This window comes from Medicago sativa, chromosome 5 (assembly GCF_051527215.1).
Source record: "Medicago sativa cultivar Bolivia chromosome 5, Bolivia_mono, whole genome shotgun sequence".
Taxonomy (NCBI): Eukaryota; Viridiplantae; Streptophyta; class Magnoliopsida; order Fabales; family Fabaceae; genus Medicago; species Medicago sativa.
Genome location: NC_140753.1, coordinates 22,110,787 through 22,126,119, shown reverse-complemented (window position 1 = coordinate 22,126,119; position 15,333 = coordinate 22,110,787). Strand labels below are relative to the sequence as shown.

Below are 15,333 nucleotides of genomic sequence, written 5' to 3'. Positions count from 1 at the left end.
ACGTTCCATGTAAACATGACAAAAAAACAATACATTCAGGTTTGTAACACGTTTAAAATTAATTTTAATTTTATAACAAAAAATACTAATATATATATATATATATATATATATATATATATATATATATATTCTTATTCACCAATATACATCTCATGCTCTCGTAATTATTGTTTCTACATTTGTAGATCAAAGGACCATGAACAAAATTTGGATTATTTTTCTTTGACTCTTTTCTCTTTCGATTGTGATCTTTGTAGATTCAATATATATCCAAACCATACTTAGACTCATCAATCTTCTCACGTGAAAGAAAAACTTCTAACCCATTTTTTTCCCACATCTTCTTATGTCTTATCAATCTTATCAAATTCAAAATCTTCACACAGTGACATGAATTTTGTTACCCTGAAAAATGCAAACAAACAAAGATAAAAAAATTAGATTAATTTAAAAAGTGAAAAAATTATATTCATAACATACATAATGATGCATCCATGGGAAAGATATATAGAGAACCGGTGTGTGTCACAGTTGACATCACATCATGAACAAACCAAACCCAAATGATTCGAATGATTATGTTCCATGATTCTTTGACTGGGTTGATCTCATAAACGTTACCTGATCTTGGTTCCATAACAACTTTTTGGAGTTTAACAGCACCATATGGAAGAAATATACAGCTAAAAATGATGAAATAAACAGAGACTATATATAGGAAAATAATAGAATAGAAAGTAAATTACATTTTGAACAAATAAAAAGTGTGATGTAAAATTGGCACTCTTCCATGATTCAATTGCTTAGAAACCGAAATATGAAATGGTAAATAGAAAATTAATAGAAATAAATTGTAATTAATGGCAAAGTCAAATATGTATTTGTGATTTATGAGGTGATGTGGATCAATGATTAAGAAATACTTTTATTTTTAGAGATGATGATGAATATGTAATTTTTTTTTGACATATTCAGAGTAACAAAATAATGGTATTCTTTGTCAAAAAAATAAAGAATGGTATTCTTAATTTTTCAATATATCAATACGTCGTTTTAGTTTTTCTTTCAAAAAATATATATTTCATTTTATTTTCGCTAAAAAATTTGTTAGTTTTTTAGTCTTCCAAAAGTTTTCATCACCATTCTTGGTATCTATTTTTTAGTCAACTCAAATTTAGTCTTCATATTTTTGAATGAGATTCTCCAGAAATGTGTAGAAAATGTCAATCTATTCTAAAAAAATAGAATTTTTTTAACAAAAACATCTATTAAGTATGAATTATTAAGCACAAAAAACATACATAATTCATCTTTAAGAATTTTTCACAAAATTGTCATATACTGTAAAAAAAAACAAAATATTCATATTATTTGACCATCACTTGATAATAAAAAAGGTCATAATATTTGATCATCATTTGATAATAATTTTTTTTTACGTATTTCATAATAACATTGATAATAAAAAAATTTGTGTATTTCATAACAAACTCGTTATTAACAAACGTTAATGGTATTGAAATAATTTGCTGATTTCATAAACTCTGTCATTATACGCGATCCCGTGCCAATTAAAACTCGTGGTATACTTGCCAAATAAGAATTCACAAAAGAACATTAAAGTGAAGATGTGTATTTTTTTTTTTTTTAAATATCAAAATATCAAAAGAACATTAAATGCTCCTTAGAATTTCAGCTTGGTTGTCCGATAAGAACCAATATTCGCAGCGACACCAAAGTTACTCATATTGTAGACCTTTCCCTCTTGCAAATCCTTTTCAAACTTGTAGATAAGAGTCCTCCGCACAGTTGCATGAATTTTGTTGCCCTGATCACACAAAAAAAAAAACAATTAAAAAACAAAATAAATGGAATTCTAAGAAAATTTTAAGTGCGAAACAAAAATTAGGAATAGCCTAACCGATGCATCCATCAACACCATATCAAGTGAAAAAGGGTGAGCGTCACGATTGACATCACGAACGAACCAAGCACGGACAATTCGAACGACAATGGTCCATGATTCCTTCACTGGACTGACCTCAGAGATGTTATCAACTGATCTCGGAGCCATTGCAAGACTTACTTTTGTTATTACCAACAACAATATGTGAAAAAGAAACAAAAAAGCAGATGAAATGATCAAATATGACATGACCTTTTGATAGGCAGTAAATAACAAATTAATTATCATGGGTAGCAACCAAAAGAATAAAAACAAAAACAAAACATGATGAATTCCGATTGGCTGACAAAGTGAAATTGACACTTGTCATACAACCATTGGATCGGCCATGGAAATAATACGTCATTAAAGGAAAAAAAACGCATGGAACCTTTTGTTTACACAAAAAACGCATGGAAAAAAAACGCATGCAAGGAAACCATACACATTCTATTATTTCACAAATTATACCACACACTTCGCCTTTCTTGGAACAATACTTTTTTTTTTTGAAACGGTTCTTGGAACAATACTAAGCAAGGATATATATTTATTTTCAAAAAAATAGTTACCATATATATATATTTTGTTAAGAAAGAAGCTACCATATTTGTAAACCAAATTAAATATGCATTGAATATGGCAATAGCATGATATCATAAAAAACGGAGACAAAAAAAACAATATGGCTTGTACCAAAAAAAAATAAAATTGGAGTCCAAACAGAGTAATTGCTAAAAAAAATGGTACTGCCAATTGCTATTTTTTTCTGATTAAAAACAGTGCATACGCACCTTACACGAAAAAAATGGTACCAAATTATTGAAAACAATTTATCATATATATGGACGACATTTTTTTCGAAGATTTAAAAAATTAGTTTGATACGATGATATATAAAAGTGGTACTTTGATTTGATACGATGTACATAACGTTGATCCCATTTAAGATAAATCTTATTTCCGAAGATTAAAAAAATTTCAGAAAGAGTATACAATAATTAACTCCTTAAAAAAAAAAGTACACAATAATTTTCAAAATAATAGTTACCATATATATATTCTGTTAAGAAAGAAGCTACCATATTTGTAAACCAAATTAAATATGCATTGAATACGGCAATAGCATGATATCATAAAAAACGGAGACAAAAAAAACAATATGGCTTGTACCAAAAAAATAAAATAAAAAATATTGGAGTCCAAACAGAGTAATTGCTAAAAAAAATGGTACTGCCAATTGCTATTTTTTTCTGATTAAAAACAGTACATACGTACCTTACACGAAAAAAATGGTACCAAATTATAGAAAACAATTTATCATATATATGGACGACATTTTTTCCGGAGACTTAAAAAATTAGTTTGAAACGATGATATATAAAAGTGGTACTTTGATTTGATACGATGTACATAACGTTGATCCTATTTAAGATAAATCTTATTTCCGAAGATTAAAAAAATTTCAAAAAGAGTATACAATAATTAACTCCTTCAAAAAAAAAGTACACAATAATTAAGTTATCTCCGAGTAATTACAACAAATATCGGTAACTAATATGTAAAATTGATCGGTCAATCAGAGTCGAAATTAGAGTGGAAAAGAAAAAAAAACTTTAGCCTGGAATGAACGTATATAATAATATCGTACGTATACAACACGGTTGGATTCCTCCATAAACATAAAATACGGTTGGATTAAAATGTATATAATACATATTGTTAAGGCAAAATGCACATGTACATAAAACAATAAAACAATATTGTATATTTGATACCATTTCTTAATCAAATATTTACATAATACATAATTAAGGCAACTATCTTGATATCTTGATCAAAGGTCTAATCAAAGGTCTTATGCATTGGAAAAAAAAATTGTTTGAGGAGCATTAAATGCTAGAAGCAAAATGAGGCGCCACGTGTACTTTGCTCATAGAACTATTCTTTTGTATTATATAGAGATAGAAGTGAAGGATGAAGCAAAGATTGTGGAAAGAGTTAAATATGGAGTTGAATGCATTAATATTTTATTATTAGTTTTAATAATAGCATGAATGCATTAAATACAAATATATGGCGTTGAATAAAACATTAATATTTTTTCTCTAAAAAAATAGAACAATTTAATAATCTTTAATTAAGATATTAATTTTAATAATAGTATGAATACTTTTAAATATTTAATTAGGATGAAGGGAATAAAACATAAATAATTGTTGGGTTTATTTTTTTTTTTTAAATACACTTAAAATTTTATAGTAGCACCTTGCTCCCTTTTAGTAAATGGAAAATGAATTTTTTACCCAAAAAAATAAATAAAAGGATCCATAAAAAAAATGTCATTTGGAAGATGTTGCATGTATGACTTTTTTTTTTGAAGGTGTCGCATGTATGACTTAAATAGTAAAATTGATCAATTTTGTTAAATCTATGGAGTAGAACAGGGGCGGACCTGCTTTAGGCTGGCTGTGGCTATTGCCACACCAGTCCAGCCCCATTTTTTTTTTTTTTTCATATTTAAAGTCTAAAGTTTATATTATATATCTTAAATTTTTAAAGTCTAAAGTTTATATTATATATCTTAAATTTTTAAAGTCTAAAGTTTATATTATATATCTTAAATTTTGAAGTGTAATCAAACATGATGTATTGGCCTAGTGGTTAAGTGTGTTTTTTTCTAACTCATAGTCATGGGTTCAAGTCCTATCTTTTGTTTTTGTTATCTTTTTTTTCCTCAAAGAATGAATATAACTTACTCACAGTCATGTGTTCAAGTCCTATCTTTTGCTTTTGTCATTTTTTTTCTCAAAAAATGAATATAACTTAAGTGTAAAAAGGAACACGACATAATCGAACTCGTGACATAAAAGTTTGTATCTTACTCGTAAATAGTCAATAAAAATATATAAAGGAGTATGCTTTTTGGGTGAGATTTTCTACTTATTCATTTAAAATATTTTATCTTTTTTATAATATTATTTAAGTTTTAATTAAAAAATGTTAAATTCTACTAAAATATGAATAATATTTATTATGTTTATCGTAATTTATTTTGTTAAAATAATTTGCCACACCGATAATTTCCTTTCAGATCCGCCCCTGGAGTAGAATAAGAATTATCTAAACAACGGGATTAAATTTGAATGTTTGAAAAGTAGATTGGATTAAATTTGAATGTTTGAAAAATAGATTCACCATTTCATACCCACAAATTGTGTAACTTGAAAAAATATTAAACATATGGAAGAAGAATGATTCACCACATGTATGATTTGTCTTTTTGAGGGAATGTATGATTTATCAAATATAATAGAAAGTCTATCATGTATTTTTTATCATTTTCAATCCAAATTTATTGATTAAACCAGTTTTGTGAAAAATTTGTTGAATTTCGTTGTCTATCGATTGATTTCCATCTCAAGTATAAAGTAGGAAAAATAAAGAAAATTCAAATAAAATCACCAAAAGAAAGTATAAAAGAGAAAAATATTAAAGGTAAAATAGCATATGAATTATTTCTAGAATATAACCAAAACTTGCTCAGAAAATTTCCACAAACTGGTTTTGTGGAAATGCATATGATTTATTTCTAAATTTCCACAAATTGTTCAAAAAATTTGGGAAGCAGATGTTGTTACAAAAATAAAATAATATACGTAATTTATTTGGATTTGGATATTAGAATACATTTTTTTTACACGTGAACATCGCTTCTTTCATAGGTCTTCTCTAATTCAATAGCAGTAAGCATACACATCAGATCTAAGCATGCATAAATAGATTAGATAAAAGAACGATGAAAAAAATATTTGAAAGTTCAATATTGAATAAAATAAAAATCTAAAATGCGGATGCTTGAATAAAATAATAATAAAATGATCAAACGGGGAACCATCTTACATAAATCTTCGTTGATCTTTGTTCCGTGTGACACAACCGCGGAAATAAAAAATAAGACGGAAAAAGAAATATATTTAAAGAGAAGAAAAATGAATATGAAATAGACGTGTGGTAACGTCGAGAAAAGAATGTTGAAAACATTGTAATACTGAATGACATAAAGAGAGAATGTTGAAAACACTGTAATACTGAATGACATAAAGAGGCATATGAAAATAATGGAAGAAGGATTGCCAATATATAGAGAGAAAAACAAATCTAAAAATGTTTGTCTTGAACCCTAAATTTTATGATGCAAACACATTGACAACATTTGATTGGCTGATGGTTTACCGATTCAAATTTGATTGGCTACAATTTAAATTGTGACGCATTAGAGTAAATTGAAAATTTTGATTGGCTAATGATAGAAATCGTGTTGTTTTGGTTATGCATTTTTTTTAATAAAAAATCAATTAATGTATATAGAAAAATCAAATGTGTGATTAAATACAATTAATTACATGATTTGCTAATGTTACACATTAATAGAAAATCATGGTACTGAATTATGATAAATAAATGGCTAATTCAAATTCAAATATGAGATGACGTGGATCAATGATGAAACAATAGCCAATAAGAAACTTATATTTATATGATGAAGTGTACACATCTATATTTTTTACAACATGGCATAGCATTAAATAAGACTTAGAACATTAAAGTGACATGTGTACTCTTCAAAAAAATTAGTGCAAATATATATAATAGAGATTAGAGTAAATTGAAAATTTTGATTGGCTAATGATAGAAATCGTGTTGTTTTGGTTATGCATTTTTTTTAATAAAAAATCAATTAATGTATATAGAAAAATCAAATGTGTGATTAAATACAATTAATTACATGATTTGCTAATGTTACACATTAATAGAAAATCATGGTACTGAATTATGATAAATAAATGGCTAATTCAAATTCAAATATGAGATGACGTGGATCAATGATGAAACAATAGCCAATAAGAAACTTATATTTATATGATGAAGTGTACACATCTATATTTTTTACAACATGGCATAGCATTAAATAAGACTTAGAACATTAAAGTGACATGTGTACTCTTCAAAAAAATTAGTGCAAATATATATAATAGAGATTTGACAATGTGATAAATGGTAAAAAATGATCAAATGAAGGGTAATATTTAAAGAAAAAATGTTGTATTAAAATACGGTTTTTGTTATATTGTCTAATATTGTTCTGGATTGTTAATCATATTGTTATGAACTATTACTTCTTAGTATTTGTTTAATTGTCATTTTATAATAGTAGCATCAAATTAAAAAAAATGGATTTTTTTTAAGTATTTTTTCTATTATACTCTTATTTTAAACCATCAATTAATTCCTATTTTTTTCTCTTTTTAATAAATTTGATTCGATATATGTCAATCCACCAATAAACGGATTGATATACTATTTCTCTTTCTTACAAGCTCCTTTTTTTTCACACATCAACTCTTTCATAATTCTTATAATTTGCACTTAAATTTTTTAATAATGTTACAATTTTATTTATATAATTTCAACTCTTCATGGATCTATAGTTATAAGTAACAAAAGTTTGTTTTCAAAAAAATTGTTTAAAGAATAACAAACTTGAATTTTTCAAATGCATAGGATTAATTAGTTTTATTGAAAATGAGTATGAGTAAATGAGAAAGAGTATAATTGAAAAATTATATCTTAAAATATCAAAACGACAAATAAATAGAAACACAAAATCAAACATCAAATGACAGTTAAAAAATGGGGGGAGTGCTATTTTAGTGGGATCTAACTAATTTTTTAATTGATAATTTCAATGATTTTATAAAAATAATAAAATAGTTTAAATAAAGAGTAAAAATTAATGTATTCTTTTTATATATCGTTATAGATTATTATTTATTTTTTTAACGAAACTAAATTTAATGCATTTCCTTCGTAATAATAAAAGTAGTAATACATGTTGGAATGTTAATAAAAAGTTGAAAAACTAGCATGACATTGAGTTCCTCAAACTAAAATTTGATGAACTTCATTGACTTGTATTCAAATAAACTTTTTTGAAGGATGTATTCAAATAAACTTAAAAATTGAGTTTATAAGATTTGAAGCTAACATATGTTTGCAATCATTAATAATAATCCTATAGTATGAAACGACATTCATATGCCCGCAAATATTATTCACTGTAGTTTTGGAGTCCATCTCAAAATCCATATTAAATAGCTTAAAATCATTTTTTTTTACTATTATTATTTATTTTATTTGAATAAATTGCATAATTCTACCGAATGAATGTGTATAAAATAAGGTGATGGTGGGACTCACCTGGGACTCCCACAAAAATTAAGGCGATGGTGGTGATTAAGCAAATTACCTACTTTTGTAACAATTTAATGAACTTAACTTTTTCAAAAGGACACACTAATTTTAGGTAATAACAGTAGTAATAAGATTTAGTTTGGTTGAAAATAGAGTTTGGTCTTTAGCTTTGAAGGAGAAGTGAGAAAATGTGTGGACTTACCTCTTCAAGGGTCAAGTGCTTTTTGGCTTTCTTTTCCGGTCTTTCCTACTCCTTTTTCTTTTGACATTTTTTTTGGATTTTTTATCTACTTTATTTGATAATTTATTGAGTAATGATATTTTGACATCCATTTGATGACAACTTTGTTGACAACCTTGTTTTTCTCACTTCTTATTGGTCAAAAACAATGGAAAGAGAAAAATGAAGAGAGAGAATAACAATATCATGTGAGTATGAGAGAGAAAGTTGTTCAAAAATTGTCAAAAAATGGTTGTCAAAATATCATTTCTCTAATTTATTTGAGCGAGAAAAAAATGTCAAGTTCAGGTGGGTGCGGGCTTACGACACTTCCTAAATTATGGAAACATGGTTTGAGTTTTTTTTTTTTTTTGAGAGAAAAGGAAACATGGTTTGAGTTGTCTAGATGATAATTGGTGGTCAATAGACAATATAGGCCTCAACCCCTCCCCTTTACTTTGTGTCTGAATTGTCATTCGTTAACATGTGTCATATCCTATGCTTTTCAAAATAAAATAAAATAAAACATGAAATATGAATGAATGAATGTTTGTGGTACAAGCACTTGGTAAGAAGTACTCTGAAGAATCCCCTAAAAAAAAAGTACTCCTGAAGAATTAACAAGCCTCTCATTCTCCATACTCCAAACATACAAAGTGTTGTTTGCTTAAGCATTTGTGCAACGGTTTAGAAAAACTAATGAAAACAACTTATGATATACATGCGTATAAACTGTCTCTAAACAAAGTTTAGTTGATAAAGACATTGTGATATGTAGTGATTGGTGTTCAAACTTCAAACTCTTCGTTTATTAATCTTAAAAAGTTAATTTATAGCAACTAAGTTACTTAAAAAAAATACATATGTATAAAGTAGTTTTTTTAAACAAACTAAAATCAAATATATCATCAGTGAGAATACTTTATATCTAGCACAAAGAGTGCTAAGATAGAAGACAGAGTTTAACGGTCAATTACAATAGCAAAAATAACAAATCAAACAAAAAATATTTACATGTCAAAACTCAAGCAAATTAAAGGATTAAGTCATCAATTATGATAATCAAAAGTGATAATCAATTGAGAGTCTTGAGATGAGTCTCAACAAGCATCATGTGTGAATGTGATTTGTGATCCAAACATAATTGGTTTGGAAATGATTTTAACAAACATGGAGGTGGTGGGAAAGGAGGGTCAACGAAGTAGTAGAGAAGAAAAGGGAAACAATTGTCGTGTTCGTTGTTCATGTATCGCACTACACACTAGTGAAAGCTCCAAAGTTTCATATTCTCAGTAGTTTGCTATTGAGACTTCGGTGCATAAACGTTTGGAAGTAAAGAAAATTTCTAGAATTCAAAAGGGTATAGATATCTCATTTAATAACATTCAATCAGAGGCAGTGTTGGCTAGGAACCTTGGAGTATGTTTCTCTTCAAGATCTCAGGTTCGATTCTCCCTGATGTCAATTTAAGTGGACTAGTTTAGCTTCTTAAAAACAATGACATTCAATCAAAGGATCTGCAATGATGGAATAATTTGGAGGATCAATATCAAGTGGGGAAAAAGAAATGGAATGGGTGGATTGTTAATCAATGATAGTGTGCTCTTTCAATATCATATGATTGGAGAGCATAATAAATAACTCCAAAATTAGAGAGGTGATCCGGGTGGAGAATGTAGATTGTCTACCAATTCAAGAGACAAAAATGGAAGAGATTTATAAATCTTTTTGTCGCATGTTATGGGGTAATTCCAACTATGCTTGGGCATTTCATTCGTCGCTTGGAAATAACATTGAAACTCTCTATATTTGGAATAAGGTAAAGGCAAAAAAAATCTTATTTACTTTTATTGGAAAAGGTTGTGTGGGAGTGTGATTGAATTTAGTAGCGAAGCAGAAAAACTAGTTTCTTGTTAATGTTTATAATAAGTGTAAATTTCATGCAAATATTGCAGGGGACATCAACTCTACTCGGGGACATCAAAATATTGGGTATAATTCAGAATACTATGGCACTAGAGGAAGACAACCAACAATGGCTCTTGGCTATCTGGTAATGGATAGAAAAATGAGGGATATTGTCGCACAAAAGAGGTATGATTATGGAGACCTTTCATGTTATGCTTTAACTGAGATCGGAGAGATGCAAGACTCAAAACCAAGTATCTTCAAGGAAGCAATTGAAATCAAGAAAAGATAAATTTGAAAACTTTTGGGTATACATATGTATTTGGATGCAAGGAAAGTTAGATTTTGCAAATATTGGCACGACCTCAAAAGTCATGGGTAGTTGGATGCAAAAATTGTATCTTTGAGAGCACAACAAGAATTATGGGGTTTGAAGAGGTATTGGAAAATCTTGTGGGACTAAAAATGTAGTTAAAAGCAAGTGGATCTTCAAGAGGATGGAAGGAATTTCGAGGGTTGAAGAACAAAGAGAAAACTTGTGGGACTACAAAGGGAAGCTGAATGCATGTAAAAAAAAGAAAAAAAGGTGGTTGATGGTTAAATTAACATCACCACTCGTTTGAATGTAGTATGGAGAATTGTTAATATAATACTTTAAAACCAGTTTATGGAATTCTACAGTTTACATCAGGCACAATTAATCCAACACTAGAAGTTTTTTCATTAGTATAGATTGGCTTGGGGCTTCTAGTTTGTGCCTGGAGGATAGGAAGTTACGCCAAGCGTGTTTGGGCAGTGCAAGATTTCAAGTTGAGTCTGTTGTGAGCGCCATGTGCCTCAAGTATTGTGTTAGGCACTAGTACGAAAGTATGTGTATACCACCAATAAAGTATCGTGTAGATTTTTTGTAACGTATAGAGAGATCCAAAAGATTAAGCTCGTAGGAAACTTAAGGGTTGAGGATTGGTGCCTTTTAGGGTTAGATGATAGTATTGGAAAACGCATTATAAACACCATATGGGTAGTTAGAAATCATTTTAGGAATGATCAAAAGCTTTATCTAGTAAGTTCTCGAGTGATTATCGAGTGAGGAGGTGGGAGAGGAAAGGGGAGAAATTAGACATTGCTCTTGGTGAGCAATTAGGGATAATTTCTTGTTTACTTTAGTAACTCTCTTAAGAGAAATATAAATGGTAGAAATAAGGGTTTGTTCTTGAGAACTGTTGAAAATAATTTTTTGCATCTCTTGTAATATTCATTCATATTGAATTGGGGAGTTGCTCTCTCTTCCACACATAGGTCAATAATCTTGATGTTAAAGTGGGTAAATAATATTGATGTGTTTATTCCTTAAATTCTCTATTTTGTTGACGTTGGATTGATTGTTTGGATTTGTAATCCACATAAATTCTAGATTTGTCATATGTTAAAATTGTTGTTGATTGGATGTTTAGTTGTTGATTGTCATTGTTATTTTTTCGCACCACTTGCAAGTCATCAGCACCGTCATGGTTGATTTGACCTCTTACACGTTTTTTGCATCGATTGGTGGTTTATATAACCGAGGGGGAGTTCTAAGTTCAAGATCTTGTTTGATCTCTACCTCTGACCCACTTTCATCGAGTTTCGATTACGGTTTTGTTCTCTATCTCTGATGGACTAGTTGTTATTGTGTTAAAATGTCGTTACATCCTGATGGGTTTCAATGACATGGCATCAATGCTAGTTTTTGTTGAGCTACAATGCTAAAAACTCGTTGTTGAGTTGATGTGCCGCTTCCTTGACATCTGGTTCATCTAGATCTATTGAGATATGCAACTTTCTTGACATCACCATAACACACATGGGTTTAGTGGTTTTTTGTTGTGTTTGGTTTTGTGGTGTGTCTAATGCATTTCTCCACCTTTAATTCTCTTACCAACTTCAAATCTGTTGAGATTTGCAGGTTTCAAGGTTAAAGATTATGCACAAGTGCCATCTTAATATTAGTTTTAATCTTGTGACTGCATTCAGACTTCTGTGATGTCCTAGTCATTCTCGTTGTTTGACACGAGGTTGTTTGGGGCTCGAAAGAGTCGTTAATGCTTGTTGTCGCCGTTATAGGGTGTTTATGGTACATGATTTGTTTCCGTATTGAAGGTCGGTTCATTCACCAAAAGAGGAATGCTAGCAACACTCTGTTTTCAACACTCTCTCTAATACTCACTCTTTTATTGGCTTAAATCATTGTGGGTGTATACTTTGAAAATTGAACCCACAAAAAAGGGTGGGACATACATTGCTTCCATCCAATAAAAAATGACTGTTAGAGAGAGTGTTGAAAAGTGAGTGTTGCTAGCATTCCTCTTCACCAAAATATAGACCCGATTGGTTGCACACAAACTCCCACCCACTGTGGTTAGTGTTCGTTTGTTAGAATTGATTAGAATTGGATCCAACGTGTTGTGTTTATTCGTTGTATTACCCGTTAGGATTGAACCACATGAATTCACTAAGGCATGTTTTATTGGTTGTGTTACCCGTTAGGGTTGAACCACGTAGAAATAAGAAGCAAACACTTAAAATATTGTTGAAAAATATAAAAGAAGAAGCATACCATAAAACTACGGGTCATGTTAACTTGTGCCCTCAGGGCACAAAAGAAACCTAAAAGTAGAAATATTCCTTCAAGTTTTGTGCATTCTATTTATTACAAATTCAAAAATTAAATTCAATGCACACATTCTAACAAAAAAAATACTATATTTGATTCATTAACTTGTGTCATAAGGGAACAAGTTAACATTTCCCAAAAACTAAACCCTAATTCACGCATTAATTTCTCCCTCCGGTCTTTTATATAAGAAACTTTTCAACAAAAAAAAAGGTTCTATTTATAATAAAAAGTCACAACTTTAAGGTGTATTTATATGCGTAAGGCTTTTTTAGCACTCATTTAATGTTTGTCTTTTGATATTAGTGGATATATTTAATACTTCACAAATTTTTATGAGAGTATAGTATTTGTAAAAACATTCAAAAAGTTACAACAATTAATGATTATCTTGGTTTTGTTGTTTTTTATTTTATTTTTCTTCTTATACTATTATTAAGGAACAGAGGGAGTAATTTAGGCGAATCTTTAAGTATGTTTTTGTACGAGACTCCTTATTTTGTGAATAAAAGAAAGGAATCTTAACTCAGTTTCATAGAAGGATTTGATAATTTCATTAATTCAAACTACACTATTAATTAATTATTAAATAAATAAATTGGTGTAAGAAGACATAAAAAGATATGGAAGGAAAGCACCTTGGCATTAAATCATCTTATTGCTGCCCAACCTCATCTAAGCTCTGGAGAAAAGAATCAATGTATTAGATTTAGTTATAATAAGTGTATTAGAAATTTAGAGTCATTCATATTCTTCATAGAAAGTATTTTCATTGTCTTCTATTCCCTTCGAGCTCAAATGTAACCAAATATTTCACTTTTTAGATTCATTTAATAAATGATGTATGTGTAACATACATTACACATATATCATTTATTAAATGAATCTAAAAAGTGAAAAGTTGCTTACATTTAAGACCAGAGGGAGTATTGGCTAGAAATATGGTAGGATAAGGGGTCGATAACTTAGTTTATACTCCCTCCGTTCCAAACTATATTTTATTTTAGCAAAAGAAAATTATTTTAGATTATATGTCATTTTACAATATTAATGAATAATTAATGTTTATTTTCCATTATGCTCTTTACTATTTATTACTTTACCTTTTTCCAATTCTTTCAATTCATGTTTTTCATACCACTAATGAAATATATTTTTTAAAAGTAGCTCATAATTACTCTTTTCTATACAAAGTTAATTGTATTTTTTAATATATGTGAAATTCTTAGAATGACACATAATTTGGAATGGATGAAGTATTAATTAAGGGTAGGGGTGGACATCGGTCGGTCTCGGTCGGAATTCAGGATCAAAATCCCAAACCAAGTTAACCGACGGTTAGAATATTTCAATCCATTCCCGTCCGTTTTGAGTCTTCGGTTACTATGGGTTCGGTTTATCGGTTTTGACGGGTAGATAGGTGGTTTGTTTTGGGTTTCACTGTAAAAAATTGAACCAAAAACCTTGGACAGATCCAGAAAATAAGCGCAAAAAACTCAACAAATTTGAATGAAAATGTTCTCATATGACAAAATTAAAACTAAGAAACCAAACAAACTCAAAGAAATGGACTGAGTTTTAGTTTAGGAAACAAAAATAAAATGATGGTTGATATTGGTTCTAGTTGGTTTTGATTATATGGAGTAGTGAATCGATGGATGAGAAGAAATTCGAAGAGAAGATGAAACAGCGGTGAAAGTATTTGATGGTGTATACTGAATAGAAGATAGAAGTCGGAAAGTGGAAACGACGCCTTTATGATGTTAGGAAGCTAAGGTTTTCTTTGTGGTAAGTGAGTAATTTGGGTCAAGATTTTGGGTTGAGTAAGTAGCAGGCCCAATAGAGTAGTAACATAATTGTGTGGACCTTGTATCGGTCAGATTCAGTTTTCGCTAGGCTGGATTGGCCCAACCGAAATCGCCAAGCCTTAACCAAGGAAACCCAGGTTTTTTGTAACCGTATAACCCGTGAAAACCGGTTCACCCGATCGTTGGTAAACGGGCCTTGCAATTCGACCGGTTTGGGTCAATTTCAATTATTTTGTCCAACCCTAATTAAGGGTCTTGCTAACTTAGATATTTAAGGATTTGAGGATTAAATTTAGAATTTAGGGATTTGAGATTCAATTTGGAGATATTGATTTTCAGTTCAGGGACCAAAGTGACTATTTTCTACTTTCACTTTAGTCCCTTTGACACCTCATGCATGCCACCTAATCAATTAACAGAAGTTTTTAACCTCAGGGACTACATTGATAATGGAAGTGCACATTCAGGGACTGATCCTGAGTCAGAGACCTTTGTTACAACGAGGTGCAGAGTCAGAGACCAAAGTGACAATTACTCCTAA

At 29.5% G+C, this 15,333-nt stretch overlaps 1 long non-coding RNA gene across 1 annotated transcript; it reads right to left on the bottom strand.

Moving 5' to 3' along the window:
- Positions 1-1,592: 1,592 nt before the first annotated feature.
- LOC146921027 (uncharacterized) lies at positions 1,593-2,845 on the bottom strand. The gene is made up of 2 exons (XR_015010753.1): positions 1,925-2,845; positions 1,593-1,831 (listed from the first exon to the last, which is right to left on the bottom strand). It is a non-coding gene; the product is annotated as an uncharacterized LOC146921027 (long non-coding RNA).
- Between the last annotated feature and the right edge of the window lie 12,488 nt (positions 2,846-15,333).